The following is a 13,521-nucleotide window of genomic DNA, read 5'->3' on the forward strand; positions in this document are numbered from 1 at the left end:
TCCCATCTCGTCGTCTACGCATGCGCACGCTGCGTTTGCAGGCGCCTTACCTAGATGGCGCCACCATACTGGCGGAGGCTCTGGTCTGTGGGGGAGCACACGCTGCCACCTTCTCCCGCTAGCGCTCGCCCATCGCCGGCGCACGGAGCGCCCGCGACATAAAGTCCCTAAAAAAATACCGCAGCAGCCGGGTGGACATCTCGTGCGCGCGCGCTGCGGGAGCCGGGCGAACACGGGAGAAATGCACTTTGCCCTCTCCCGGTTCTCGCTCGCGACGCGCGTGCCGCGCGGGAAGAGGGAAAGTATCCGGCGGGCGAGGAGGACACTCCCCTCGCGGAAAGGCAAAAAGGTATAAAAGAGCGCGACCGAGAGACCCCCGGGTCTCTCTGACCTCGCTTGACCTACTGCCTGGACGGAATTTACCTGCTGAAAGCCGTGAGTGACCTCGTTCGCGTGATTACCACAGGCGACGAGGCAAGCCTATTTTATTAGTTGTTATACAGAGCGGACTTCCCTCTACAAGTGTGTTTTATTGCTGACAGCAATAAACGTTGTTGAGTTGACTCGCTGGTTGCCTTATTCGCCCGAACCCTACGTAGCTGCGATTACACGCGCTACGGGTTGGGGAAGACCCCCACAGGTCATAGCCTCCTATATTTTTTCATGCCCGCCAAGTGGCGAGCGGAGCAAGGCGCTCCGCCCGTACACGGCCGCCTGGATTGACGCGCGCGGCAGGGTTGCTCCGGCCGTCCCATTCGGACGGAGAGGGTGTAATTGCGGAAAGGGGCGTGGCCGCTGCTTTCGCCGCACCGCGGCGCGCGCCTCCCACCCTTCAACTCCCTTGCTACGGCTGCGCGCGAGACGATTTGCGCTATATTTCGCGCTATAATGAAAATATCGCTTCATAAGAAACCGCGAGAAGTTGTGCCGAACAAAAAGGCACACAAAAGCACCGATGTCCCTTGACGCTATTTTTTTTTTTCTTCTTTGCACTCCAGCCTCTGTCAGGATGATGCTGCCCGCAAGGAGGTTATCCTTGGCTGCCCGAAACGCGTACACTCGTAAGCCAAAATTTTACAGGAAAATTACTTCCGCGCGCGCAAGCGCAGCATGCCAATGGAAAGCCTGCACGCGAGAGAAAGCATTCGAGCTCTATCTGCTAGAAGGAATGCCAGCTGACTGACGAGGCAACCAAGATTTTATTTATTTATTTATTATTTTTTTTGCGCGAATCCGCAGCCCGCAAACTTTTGTTTATGACTTGTATTTTCCCCAGCTTGACCAATTGACTGTCAAAATACGCCTTGGAAAGCGAGAGATATGACTCGGTGCTTTTAAATGGAGAGCTGAAGTGGCGGCAGTCTTGCATCTGTACATGCGAATGCGCTGTTTATTGTGTTAAATAATCGTGTTAAATAAGCGAACTCATCGCGCGTCTTCCTGCACGAAGTATCAAGCTGCTTACCTGAGTCGACAGCCACGGACAGACATTTTTCAGCAACTTTCTGATCCATCAGTAAATAATTGAATGCCATGTTTGTATTCATGGCAAAATTACCAGCATAATACATTCACAATACCTACAATTTATTTACGATAGCAAACACACAGCGCTTGTGCACTCGCAGTACTCCTTCAAACGCGGAGAACTTTTCGGCTCAGTGGCTTACTCATTAGTTTTTTGCGGTAAGCCGCTGTGTCCGTAACGACTGCGCCAATATTTGAGTGTAGGGGCTTTATAAATTTGCTTGCAATTCATGAAGAAATCGCTGATGCATGCTTTTCGTTTGCCTAGCTGGCAAGCAAAAAGAGGGCAGCTCTCTAAGTGAGGACAAATTAAAGCTCCACTGCTCCAGTTTCCTCCACTGGAAATGCGTGAAAACTTAGACCAAGCTTTTTCTTGGTGCTCGACTTGCAGCATGGCACGCAGCAGTACGGCATGTTTTTGAAAAATACAGTAAATTACACGCAGAATTTCAGGCGAGATTATAAAAACAAATCACTTGCCTCAATTCAATGTGGTACAACAATGTGAAATGCATATGAAAGCATATATGCTAGTTACACAGGGCCTTCAGCAGCAACACTTCCAAGTAACATATAGTAGTTCGAGGCTTGATGGAAAAGCCGCTTCAGCACCACTGATGTATCGTGGGAACTTCACATTGTAAAGGCGACGCGCATGCAAGGACCCCGAATAATTAATTCGGCCGGTACATCAGGCTGGAGAAAATGTACTGCAAAATTATTATTACCACCGTGATTTCTGTATATGAAGACTTCTGTGAACACAGCGCTCGACCCGAGAACGTAGCCATACAGTGACCACGACTATGAAATACTTTTATTTTTGAAGGGAACAGCGAGCGCAAGAAAAGAATGACGAGCGTGGTCAGGGGAAGCGCTTCGGCACAGCGGCAACTCACTCGCCAGAATACGTCTCAAGGCGCATGCAATGCGCCACGCAAAGTCGCGTAAACACACTGCCTATGCGTTAGCTGCATTTCTATCGTATTATGCTACAAAGAAACAACCTCGCTGTGTAAAGCCGGCTTAAGAATCTATCAAGACGTGCCTTGATTCTCGTGCAGTTTCTTGCAACTGTCAGTCCACTTTGGGCCAACAACCAACCTATCTTCACCACGTGCACGATGTCAAATGCGCATCTCTCCAAGCATCTTCACGGCCGTAACGCCGTCAGCAGAGGGGTGGGAGCACAGCGCCGCCTCACGGCGCGCGGGGCAACTTCCTCAATTACATGTTTTCAATGGGGCGCGCGTCGAATGGGACGGCCGTAGCAAACCCGCCGCGCGCGCCGATCCAGGCGGCCGTGGCCCGTACCTTCTAGTTCATGCGCTCGCTACTACGCCGCGCTGCCACCCCATACCCAGTAACCTCTGTTGTTCATGCTGTATTTACAAGGATTAGAGAAAAAATTAGAGAGGAGCGGACTTGGCTTCAACCTTTCCTATTTCAAGCAAGGAGAATGGATTAAACAGTCATTACCAGGACTGATGTATGCGGATGACATTGTACTTGTGGCTGACAGCAAGGAAGACTTGCAGAGATTAATGGACATCTGTGGTAAAGAGGGAGATAGCTTAGGTTTGAAGTTTAGTAAAGAAAAATCGGCAGTCATGACTTTAATGATAATCAGGGCAGCGAGCATAGGATACAGGAGGTTACGCTGGAGGTGGTGGATAAGTACAAATATCTTGGAGTGTGGATAAACAATGGGGCTGAGTACCTAACGGAACATGAAAAATATGTGACGGCTAAAGGTAGCAGAAATGCAGCTGTGATGAAAAATAGGGCACTGTGGAATTACAATAGGTACGAAGTGGTGAGAGGGATTTGGAAAGGGGTGATGGTCCCTAGTTTGACTTTCGGCAATGCGGTCCTGTGCATGAGATCAGAGGTTCGAGCAAGGTTGGAAGTTAAGCAGCGAGGGGTAGGTAGACTGGCTCTGGGAGCACACGGAAATACACCAAATCAGGGGGTACAGGGTGACATGGGATGGACGTCATTCGAGGGCAGGGAAGCCAGCAGCAAGATAGAATTTGAGGAGCGATTGAGAGAAATGGCAGAAAAGCGGTGGGCAAGGAGAGTTTTCAGTTATTTGTACATGAGGAATGTTCATACAAAATGGAGGAAGCTGACCAGAAAAGTGTCAATCAAATATTTGGACTGCAGGAGGGGTGCAAACCAGGAAACAGCGGTTAAGAAAAAGGTTAAGGAAACAGAGAGGGGTCTGTGGAAAATGGGGATGCGGACGAAATCAGCACTGGGAACATACCGAACTTTCAAGCAAGAAATTGCCAAAGAAAATATCTACGATAATTCTAGGGGAAGCTCTTTGTTGTTTGAAGCCAGGACGGGAGCATTGCGGACTAAGATGTACCGAGTCAAGTAACAAGGTATATACACGTTGTGCTGTGCGTGTGGAGAAGAGGAAACGACTGAACACCTCATACTTTTCTGTAAAGGGCTTAACCCTACAGTGCAAGGCAACGGGGCTGATTTTTTCAAAGCATTGGGGTTTAGGGACAGTGAAGGCAAAATAGACTTTAAGCGGGTAGAAATAACCAAACAGAGGTTATCTGATTGGTGGATAAAATCAAGGCAGGGGTGAAATTTCACCCGCCACAAAGTACAAAATATGTTAATAGTCATGGCTAGGTGGCGTATGCCACCGCCCGGTTTAAAGGGTTCAGCCTCATCCATCCATCCATCCAGTCTCAGAGCAGACGACGCGACTACGCTGTTGCGCGCGTGCTTGTGGAGAGAAACTTGCGCTCGTATTAGAGATGGAGCAGTGAAATAAATGCGTAGTTTGCACTGGTGTTTGTTCCTAATGTACAGGGGTGAGGGGATGAACGGCAAACAGTGCGGCGCGATGTTTTCATCCTGCTGTGACCCTGGTGGTAATAAAAAGAAGCTAGAATAGTTTTCTTCTAGTGGCTTCTAGTCATCATGCAGGCTACAACCACTCGAAAAGAAATGCGAAATATCAGAGAATGTAGTTGCCGCACTGTTCGCGTTTCTTTCCATCTCCGCAGTACATTGAAAGCAAGCAGCACGAGACATATTGTGAAAACGACCTTTCATTTAGGCCCCCAGCTGTGAGATCAAGCTCACAGTTTCAGGGTCTTTCGTGACAGTGGCTCTATTGCGAACACTTTGGCGACATCTTGTTTGTCTGTCGCTTTCAGAGCGAAATTGGTGAATATTGGGTGAAAGAACTTCGTAAGCAACAATTTGAGCAAATTATCTTGGTGCCCTGGCTTCGAACACATCAAATCTTTGTGCTCGCGGAGGATTTCGGTAGCATTAATGTTCACAGCCTCCTTTAAAGGGAAGAAGGCATACGCCTTCTTCTTGCTAGAAGAACTTTGACGAACTTCTGTAGTGCGTAGAGAACATCTAGAAGTTGTGCGGACGGGTAAAGAAATATACCGCGGTCTTGGTGTTTAATGAGCGAGTCCGATGGTGTCGAGGCGTTTGGCTTTGTTAAGAGCGCGAAGCACTCCTCGCATTCGAAGTTTTCTCGTACGGCTCTTGCGAGGTAGCCACCAACCATAGCCAATGCGGCCACATCTGGAGTGGGAAGTAGAGGCTTATCTCGGTTTAGTCGCTCTATGAGCTCTCTACGTGCATCTGCAGGGAATTCCTCGCTGGTTTGCTCCCTTGTGTTTTTCTGTTGCGGCAGCGTTGAAAAGCAATCACTCTCTTCTGCTGCCATTATGTTGCTTGTACTCTACGCCGATGCGATACCGGTCTTGAGGGTTTTCTCAATGCCTGTGAGCAGGGCACGGACATCCGTTTGGTCATTTGATCCTGCTGATTTCCTCAGCCAGCCAAAGAACGACTCGATTGGGTCCGATGACATTTTCCTCGTCAAAACGAAGTGAAAAGACATCTCTTCAAGAAGATATCTAATGCACTCAACGTTCGAACGAGTTGTGATCACAACACCCTCATAAGTCTCTTTGGTTAGGAAGTTCTTTGCCAGGCACTGACTTTTGAGATCGTCCAGGTAGTCGAGGAAGCTTGTCTCCAGCCAGATTAGCCGTTCATCGCCTGCAGATTCAAACTGCTTGCAGTCTGCATTCTTCTGATGTATGTGCTGGGTACAATTACTCACGTCCATGAGCACGAGCCAGCGGTGCACGGTGTCCATAAATTGCACCGTCGGTCCAACACCCGCGAAGCTTGCGTCGCACGTGTGGCCCACCTGCTCTTGCAAGAGCTTCATTGCAACTGTCATGGGAGGAGAACAAACTTGCACTGCTCTCTGCACGTTCATTTTTTCCATATTCGTAGGGAATACGTGCTTTCTCGTCAAAAATCGTACTGGCTTTACAAGGCTGCCTTGCTGCATTCTGTAGAGGTTCTTCAAGTGGTTCGCTGATATTTCGCCGCCTTTTCCGATGTCACGGGAAAAAAAACTGTGATCGCACGTTTTTGATCAGGTGGCAATGATCAAATGCAAGAAAGAGCTTTCGATTCGGTTTTCCAGGGTGGTCAATGCAATGCTTGAGGCTTCCGTTGCACAGAAGTTGCATAGCCAAGACATTGATCTTGTGGTTGTCTGTGACAATGCGCACGACGAAAAATCCTATTTCTTAAACTTCCTTCAGAACGTGTCTCATGAGCATGTGCAGCTCACGGCCAGTGCAGTTTCTCGCGAAAAAGTACGCCACGGGTATTTTGAACGAAACTGAAAGGCCGTTAAGGACGAAACACAAGAGTGAGTTCGCCAGCACAGGCTCACTTGTTGTTTCTTTGGGGAAGTTCGCACCATAGTCCACTTCGCCGATGAAGGCATCTCTTTGCTTGTGATACAGTAGCCGTTCTTTGACGCGCATTTCGTCTACAATTAAAGAGCATGCCCTCGCTTGCAACGAGGGATGAGAAGCGAGTTCTGCAGACAGCCTTTGCTTCACGAGTTTGGTCATGCCAAATTCTCCAAGTGATGAACCCATAAAGCGCTCGAGGGTACTTCGGCAGGGAAGCCGAAGAATACCTGTGCTCCTTACGTGTCCGTATGCACGAGTCGAGAGGTTACGCAAAACCACAGCATGGCGCATTGTCACCTTAGACCACGTTGATTTCTTCTTCGCGAAATTGTGAACTTGTTCCACTAATATTGAAGCAGCCAGGTCTTTCTCTTTCTCCACAACTTGCAGGAATGCCGACACGTAGCATTCTTCCTTGAGCTTTTGCAGTTCCTGTTTGTACTTGTCGACAGTGTTCTTGAGTCGCTCAATTCGCGCGTTCGAGTCTCGCTCCTTACGTCTCCACTTTCGTTTGTCCATTGCCGAAACCGAGAATAATGACGACACCTGCACGTACAGCTCTGTCCACCTGCACGGTCGTAGTGATGCAGCGCTCGCTTGCGCCGTTTTCCAGAGGTAGCGGCAGTTCGGTTGCGGAGCAGTCCATCAGTGATAACTCTTGAGAGGCGACGTCGACGGACGGCAAGTCATTGAGAGGAAGTGAAGGAGACTCCAGTTGGCTCTCAACTGCTCTTCGTTTCGGCGGTGGTGTGTTCACAGCTGGCGCAGCTGCCTCACGTTTTCCCGCAGACGCGTCGCTTATCTCTCTATTTTTCGGAGCCTGCAGGTACGCAGGATACTCTTCGAAAATGCTGGGAACAGCGTCTTTCTTGAGTTTGCGAATTGTGCAGCCCTCCTTGAAGTCGGAGGAACCGAAGTGTCGGCTGCATACAGTCGAGTAACACGACGTCGTATTCGGTGTCCAGTCGTCCCGAGAAATGACCTTTAGCCATTTCGCTCGCAGTTCCGGATCGCTTGGTATTTCGTGGAACGATATGCCCGGCGTCCGTTGTTTGCTCGAAGACTTGCAGCGTGGTAGAAGGCAGGCGTAAATCGAGGAGGAAGGGGGAGGGCAGCGGACGGCCTCCGCCGCTTCACTGCGCGGGCATTAAAAAATATAGGAGGCTATGCTCTGGTCGTCTGCGCCGGCGCGCCTGCCTAGGGAGCGTTTATATGGCATTTTTCCGCTGACTTGTGTGCTCAGTGGTAGAGTATCCGGCTCCCACGCAGCGGGGGCGGGTTCGATCCCGGCGGGAATCGGGTACCTTTTTCGCATTTCCGGCGGTAGCGGCTACGGTCCCCAAGGGCGGCGAACCTAAACTGCTATTGGAATGAGCCCATAACAGCTTACGCTGTAAAATAAAGGGTCTCACTAATTACGTAGAGGGAAATATGGCGCCACCGTCTACTCACAACCTGTTGTCAGCACTACAGTGTACTAGAACACTGTATCAGCACTGCCGAAGGTACGAGGCGTACATAGGCGACATCCTTGCGCAGCGATGTTATAGTTCCTGGGGTAATTAACTGGCTGATTTTTGGCTACACTAGAGCAACGCCTCCTATAAAGACAATGCCTGGAACGTCGCTCTTTTTCCCATAGAGGTCCCTGCCGGGTGTTGTGACCAGGCGCCGTGCGAGAGCGCTCGCCTACCTACGGCCTGGTCACGTGACACCATCAGCGTAGCCAATGGCGTAGCCGGGAGCAACCGGCAGCGCGTTGTCCGCCGGCGGAGAGCGCGAGCTCCCGCCGGCGTCCCTGGAAAAAAAATGTCACAGTTTCGCCCGAAGGGCGAAGCAATGAATGCGATAGCAACACAGCAATGTCATACGAAGTAAGGTGAGCGGCTTTGGTAGCAATATGAATTGTAGTAAACATGAGTTGATTAAGTAAGCAGGTGTGCTGCGGCGTAAGTAGACCGACATGAAGAGAGACTCGATGACCACGAGAAGGCACGTGTGAAACGGTGGTGTTGATGAGAAGCGCTTCCCGTGGGCAGCGCGCGTGCGAAGGGACACACCTGTAGCGCTGCACTGCCGATCCGGGCAGCATTACATGTATAGCGTGCGTTGGAAAATGTGGCCCGACTATCACTAACTGAATGAACAAGCGTGGTGTGAGCGCGCACAAACAAACATGAATAGATCACACTGAATGACTGCAGACAACGACTGTCAAAACGCTGGCAGCAAGCGCATATATACGCCGCAGCAGCGGGCGAAGGTACGTGCGGTCTATCGCTTCAACAGAAACTGAGCGGCGAACGCACAGTGCATAAAGGTCAGAGCCGTGTGGAGATAAGAGACGGTGCGGCGAGCGACGAGCGCGGTTGTTGGCAGAGGAGAAGTGCGCCCCCCCCCCCCCCCCCCCGGCTCCCTCCGGCGCTGGCTTCCCGCTTCCCTGCTTGCGCGTGGGAGAGATAAGAGACCGTGCGGTCGAGCGACGAGCGCGGTTGTTGGCACAGTAGAAGTGCCCCCCCCCCCCTCCGCTCCCTCCGGCGCTGGCTTCCCGCTTCGTTGCTTGCGCGTGGGAGATTGAGTGCGTTCGCTAGATTTATCTATACGGAACCTCACGGCGACGGCGACGGCAGAAATCCGGTTGAAGTGTCCATATAATTGCTATCGCAATAAAAAAATACGCCGGCGTAGGTTTCAGCGCCGCTGACGCCGCGCGGAAATTTGCATCTATCCAGCAAATTTTCGTACTAAAACAAACCTACCAGCGACAAAAGCCCCGTAAGGTGACTCGCATGATCTCAGAACAGCGATAAAGAAACCACTTGAGTGTCATCGTCTGCATATAGCAGCGGTGACCACGCGCGGTCGGCAAGGTGTCGTCTGCTCGCGACAAGCCAGCTGCTCGGCTTCCGGCCGCCGCGCGCCGGCATGTTTACAAGGATCGCCCGTCAGGGGCGCTCGCCTACCTACGGGTGGGTGGAGAGAAAAATCCGAGGGTAGGGCAGCGAGTTCGCGGCTCATTTTCCAGGCATTGTCTTTATAGGAGGCGTTGACTAGAGTTACAGCCGGTAACCGTAATAGCCACCCTAACCGTGATCACGAAACATGGCAGCACCCATACGACGCCGACCACCCGCTTCGATCCGAATTCGCGCTTTTTGCTGGCTCTCCGCCCTGTCAGCAAGAAACATGGCGCAAGATTCGTCATCGCTAAGTCTCATCTCAAGCTGAAGTCATATCATTAGGTGTGTTTTGTCGTAATTATTGAGATCGGCTGTTTGTTTTCACGATGCTAGGACTACAGACATGGCACCGAGCCGTAAAACTGGTTTGATTTCGAGTTAGCAGATGGCGCCATAGCACTAGCATTGGTGATGCGTTGACGATGCGGAACGCTATAAAAGCCTAATCGTTCACTGCATCCTTAATTTACTACCCCGCTCTAACATATGGTACTGGATGACGTCGTTAGCGAGCAAACGCCAAGTGTAGACGCCGAGCAGACGCTGTGCCGCAGGTGAACATTTATGAGGGCGTTCGTCCTTATTGCTTGCTAAGGAGGCTGCAAGGTAACTGCAGGGAAAACGTACAAGTAAAGCGAAGCGCCCTGCTGTCGCGTACATGTGGACGCAGCTTAAAGGGCAACTCCGGCGATTTTTCGATGTCAACAGATGTCGACGAAATTCGCTGGGTCTGTTCCTCTGAATACCTCTGCCATGTCCTAAAAAAAGTAGGCTTGTGAGTTGCACAGATTTTTTACAAATGAATTTAATTTATTGCCTCGAGCACCCTACATTACCTCCTCCTCAGTTATAGGCCACATTGTGTATGACGTCAGGCATAGTCCACGCAGAGCATGCCGGGATCATGCAGACGACAGCGACGAGAGCGTGCAGAAGTCGACGATCGTGAGCTAGTGCTTGGCGTGAGATGTTGCTGTCGCCAAAAGTTGCATTACCTGTGGATGGGCAAGTGATGCGGGGTTACAAGCAGTGTTGCGTTGTTGGCTGCACGAACTTCAGCCGTCGCCATCCGCAAACACAGTTTGAGCCGATGCCGATCGCGTTCAGCCGAGGTTAAGCCTATCACAGTGGCCGAGTTCGTGCGTCTGCTGCTGGCGGACCAGACCCACTGATATATGAAGCTAATTAAGCTATTAGGATGAGGAAAGCTTCTTCTGTACAGTTTTGACCATACGGATTTGAAATAAACCATTCCTCATTTCGTACAGTGCACACGCAAAAAGCTAGAAGCGACAACACGACGCGCAATCAACATCCGTATACGTTGCCGTTCTCGAATGTGGCCAGTCGCATGCACTCGCCGGCGCTTCCCTAAATGAAATGTGACTACGCAAATCCATGGGTGTATTATTGCCTATTGTTATGCTGACTAATTATTTAGCTTACGAGGTGCACTGTTTGCCTCGTATCCCAAATGGGCAGGAAGCGGAGGCCCCTTCGATACAGCATGCGTAAACAAACGTCTCGTTCAGCTGCCAACGATGTCATACTTCACGACATCGGCGTTTCTGCGAGAAAACTATACATTCTCTAAATGAATGATCATACGTGCAATGTCCTAATCTATGTCTACTTTACGGAGCACTAATTGTGTGCATGAAGAGAATACGAAGAATGATAAGCAGGCTTCACAACGCTTGCCTACTGCGGTCTCCCGCTCGCTATTTCCGAAGGTGTGTGGTCGCACGTATCAGCGCGACCCAGAGTGATGTAGCGGTGCTTACATGCACAAAATCTACGTGTTTTGATATGTTCTGACATTAATTGATGTCACCGATGAGCGGCTATCTCAAGCGAACGACGTATATACGAGTGGTCGCTGTACCTGCAGATGTAAACAAATGCACCGGTCGGTGCTTTGGACTGTCAGCGGCGTTCTTGTGGGATACAAATGCGGAAAGTCGTGCTCCACATTTTACAGTGAGCATGCGAAGCGGTTCCCTGAGAGGGGTAAAACACCTAAAATAGCAAGCAGCGGGTATATCAGTGGTTAGGGCTACCCTTGGTCTTAATGTTGCAGCGCGATATGTGTATACGCATCCATGGGTGCTGGCTCTAGTGTCCTGGAGGACGGCGATCCGTGGCTATTGAATTCGTCTGAATCATAACTGTCACCGTTTGACAGATCCGAATAGGTGGTGCAGCTTGCAATGTAACCCGAAGGTCCCCGAAAGTCCGGCGCGGTCACGAATAAGCTGAGCGTCTGCTCTTCGCCGGTTTCGTTTACCTCCATGGTTTCGTTCGCCCGCGGTCGAGACCGGCATGCGTTGCGCGCCTTCCCCGCCGGGGATACATTCGTGACGTCACACGCAGAGGTTCGCTCGGCTGCTTGCTCAGGTTTCGGTTTCGTTTTTGCGCTTTTCTGCCTAATTAAAATTATTTTCTAATTTGCAGAACAATTCTCCTATCAGGTGCATCACAGGAGAGTCTCGGAAAGCTAAATATTTTATTAGCTCGACAATCTACCAACCATGGAGCATATCACAGGATGACAAGCAGACGCTGAGCAGACGACGCGGTGCGGATGAGCACATCTCGAGGGGCATTCGGCCCTTCCTCCATGATTCGGCCTTCCTATCGGCTAAGGATTCGTGTAGCTGCTGACAATAACTTGTGAGATGGAGTTAGAGTGTACTAGAATGTGGTCGAGTTGGACGAGCGGCTGGGGCGGCGCATGCTTTGCAGTGAGGCGCCCGATGTGGAAAAATACTGTGGCGGCGCTGCGATCGAAGTCGATTGGGCCGCATCAAGGTCGCGCGTTAGAAACTGCTGGCGATACAGCTCGGCAGGGTCATTCGTACTACTTCGCGCGCGGATATTTGCGTTCAGACCACTCAAATGGTGCTCATAATTGCATATGACATGTATTTATGCCTTAAGAATTCCTTACTTTCTCTTCTTTATTTTATTTTTTAATGCCGTTCGGTGATGCGCGTGCATTGCGGCCGCAGTGTCGGCTTTCATTCTACTATGTTAATTGTACGGTTTCCTTTGGAGAACAAATATTTTTGTCGTTCTTCATGCAGCATGTATCTCTCGTGTGTATTGTTGCGCATATAGTTTTCCATCAGTAGGTGTTGCGAAACGCAGACGAGGAAACGCATGTAACATTCCTGCTTGCCGCTTCAAACAAGTAAAGCGTATATCTGCCCCATCCGGCGCCTTGTACTCAGATTTACGGGAAGCATTGTTATACATAAAAAAAGAGTAAACTGCAGCGCAACATTTCATTCAAGTTTCCGCCTTCCTCGTGTAACAGAATGCGGAGTAATTGGTACGGGGTCATTTATTGCGGTCAGACCTCGAGCGCCGAAAACGTTTTTAGTTAGTCATTCTATATGCTAATCTTTGGCCGTAAGCCGTACGTGGAATTTTATTTTTCCAGTCGATACTTCAAAAAAGAAAGAAAAAGAAAAGAAAGAAAGCCTGCGCGGTAGCCTAATCCGCCTTTTTCATTTTCCTGTGCTGCCCTCTGCCGCGCGCCGCTGGAAACGTTTTGGTAGGGGGCTGGGGCTTTCGCCGGTTGATTTGTGATGCGCATCGGTTGTGCGTTTCGTGGACTGCGAATAATTATTAATGGCTGCTGGGGGGCAACATGTCGTTCCTGGAAGCCATGTAGCACTCACCAACTATATACATGTAGGGTGAGCAGGCCTGAGTGTGCTGTTTTGTTTACACTGCGGCCGATAAAGGCACGCTGAGTTCCCTCTGCCGTAGCGGCTGCTTTGGAGTTTGTTGGCGCTAACTCCTGCACTTGCACCTCGCTTTTTTGTAATTATTTTTACACATTCTTTAGACATTTCGCATAAATAAGATGTTTTCGAGTGCGCAGCCTTCCGCATCGGATTTAGCAAAGCGATGCACTTGTTTACATCGTCATCTACAGCCACAGATCGTTGTTAGCATCAAAAAATGGGGGAAAGGTGCATATATGAAAAGGCGCTGATATGAAAGAATGTCGAAACGCAGAATAAAACACACATATCTGCTCATATGAGCCGCGTTGTTCCATCGTGAGACGAGTCAGTATGAGCGGCTGAGCCACTTAAACAATGGCGGCTGTGATCCAGTTACAATATTGGGCTGTTAATTTATTACTGATTCTCGCTTTTCTTTAACTTCGCGATAGTTAGTTTGCGCGTGTCATAAAACATTATTAGAGCGAACTGTGCTCGCATCAGCGCTCATTTAAAGGCCGTGTT

The sequence above is a fragment of the Dermacentor silvarum genome, chromosome 4, assembly GCF_013339745.2.
Source record: "Dermacentor silvarum isolate Dsil-2018 chromosome 4, BIME_Dsil_1.4, whole genome shotgun sequence".
Taxonomy (NCBI): domain Eukaryota; kingdom Metazoa; phylum Arthropoda; class Arachnida; order Ixodida; family Ixodidae; genus Dermacentor; species Dermacentor silvarum.